This window comes from Monopterus albus, unplaced genomic scaffold (assembly GCF_001952655.1).
Source record: "Monopterus albus unplaced genomic scaffold, M_albus_1.0 scaffold260.1, whole genome shotgun sequence".
NCBI classification, from domain to species: Eukaryota; Metazoa; Chordata; class Actinopteri; order Synbranchiformes; family Synbranchidae; genus Monopterus; species Monopterus albus.
In genome coordinates this window covers 1,762,489-1,764,745 of record NW_018128140.1, presented here as the reverse complement: position 1 = coordinate 1,764,745, position 2,257 = coordinate 1,762,489, and the positions used below count along the sequence as shown (strand labels likewise).

General features: G+C 41.2%; 1 long non-coding RNA gene across 3 annotated transcripts in view; it reads left to right on the top strand.

Annotated features, from left to right (window-relative positions):
• Positions 1 to 2,257, top strand: part of LOC109972570 (uncharacterized) — a 77,981-nt gene that overhangs the window by 21,317 nt on the left and 54,407 nt on the right. For all 3 annotated transcript variants that reach the window (XR_002276701.1, XR_002276700.1, XR_002276702.1), the window contains exon 2: positions 941 to 1,075. This is a non-coding gene — a long non-coding RNA (uncharacterized LOC109972570). The remainder of the gene's footprint in view (positions 1 to 940; positions 1,076 to 2,257) is intronic.

The following is a 2,257-nucleotide window of genomic DNA, read 5'->3' as shown; positions in this document are numbered from 1 at the left end:
GTTCGCCCATGCAGGCTCAGACCCACCCGTCTACACACGGCTGTAGGTTATTGAGGTTCAGCTCCAGCCCATGGCTTCTAGAAGGCTCAGCTCCTTCCGAGGAGTTCAGCCCACCGGGAGCTTGTCTTATCTTTGAGCCTTGTTGTTTTCTTGACATAAATGGATCCCAAAGAGACAATTAGCAGTGAGCTGTGGACTTTCAGATTGCGTGAATGGTCTGTGAACTCTTTGCTGACTCGGCCTGTGCATTTCTCTCCATGTGTAGACGTGGTCGTGAGTAGCTGAGATGCAAATATTGTTTTTCCTCAGTCTGCCACAGGCTGGGTGTTCCGCAGCTGAAACAAACAGTTGAGTCTTAATTTTCCAATTAAGCAGCTAATTAGAGCCACGCTCAGGAAATCTGGCTAAAAAAAGCTGAGTGAAATATATCACCAGTCATGTGAAATTGGTGAAAAGGGAAGTTTACAAATGAGAGGATTATGAAGGAAGAGTCCTCTGTCTCTGCTCTGCCTGCTGCTTTTTTTTTTTTTTTTTTTTTGTCACCATCTGTAAATTGAACTTCTGTGTTCTGTTTCCCACAGTCGGATGATTTTATGTCTTCTCGCTCAGAGTTCAGCCTCACGCGGTTATTATCCAGCTCTCTCACTCAGTCCGACCCCATCATCCCAGTCATCCATTTTCCTAGAAAGCTGAATAGGCTGCAGCCGGAGCTCAGACTGTCTGTGATGCAGCACTGCCGTTGGCATCTCAGTGAAAACACTGAGCAGCTGCAGGCCTGAGCCCTGCCTCACTGTGTTCTGCTCCTCTGCATTCTCTGGGCTTCACAGTGCTGTTCAGCCTCACTGAGCACACAGCAGGAGGACGGAAACTGGGACGTACTGGGATCAAAATGAAAGCAGAGCTGCTGGCTTCACCCCTGACCCGTCTTCTCTCTCCACAGGTCTGTAGTCTCGGGAGCCAATCAGGGCTGGGCCCCTGTCTGGAGTCTGGACTTCTCACCTGAATCTGGATGTTTCCCCTTCATTGATTGGCTCTCCTGTGAAGCTGCTGGTGATTGGACGGCCCTGAATTCAAGGTACAGAGTGATCGTGTTTCTCCACACTGTCCACTCATCTACTTTTCTGTTTCACACAGTATTTGTGCAGCTCTTTTTTTTTTTTTTCCTTAAAGTCTTAATACTGGTCCTACTTAGAATGATATAAATAAGGACTTTTAATTGAAGTTTGAGTATAATTTATAGACAGACTAATAAAGGCACATTTATTTTACGCGGCCTAAAAGCTTTTTTGCATCCTTGCCTTAGAAGGACCTTTAAATTGAACATTTAAGGGATGTTTTTCTCAAAAACTATCAATTAAAAACTTCTATATCAAAATCAATTAATCTGTTAATTTATTAACTTTGAACTGGGGGCAAACACCTGAATTTGCACTTTGAATGAGCACTTAAGATTATTTTAAGGTACGAATTAAGCAGTATCTGTAATCTAAACATGTAATGTCTGGCCATTAATGGGTTGTCTACATGGATAAAGACATTAAATAGTTTTTATGCCTTACAGAAGGCCTCAGTGTATGCAGAAGCTCATTAGAAAAATCTACAATTCATTAATTTACCCAAGTCTGGTGTGAACCCAGTTAATACCTGAATCTCCCCTGTATCTGAAAGTGCTTCTGAAAAAAAAAAATCCTGCATAAAAATACTTATTGATATATTCCTTAAATTGTGCTTTGTAGGGACCTTAAGGGGCTTTGATATTTAGGTTTGCTGAGGAGTTTTCACCTTTTCAAATTAATGGACAATTTCAGGATCTCTGGCTTCAGCTCGCTGTGCTGAGGCATGTGGCTCACGACTGAACTAAACAGCTGAATTTGAACACACTGTCACAGTTTGTGTCTGTTGCTGATTATTATCTTTGGATTTAATGGGTCATCAGTAAATCACACCCATAAATAAAGTTCCTGAGGCTTCAGATGAAACCAGATAAGACAAAGAACAAAAACAGAGCGATAAAGAGCAAATACAGTGGGTACGGAAAGTATTCAGACCCCCTTAAATTTTTCACTCTTTGTTATATTGCAGCCATATGCTAAAATCATTTAAGTTCATTTTTTTCCTCATTAATGTACACACAGCACCCCATATTGACAGAAAAACACAGAATTTTTGACATTTTTGCAGATTTATTAAAAAAGAAAAACTGAAATATCACATGGTCATAAGTATTCAGACCCTTTGCTCAGTATTTAGTAGAAGC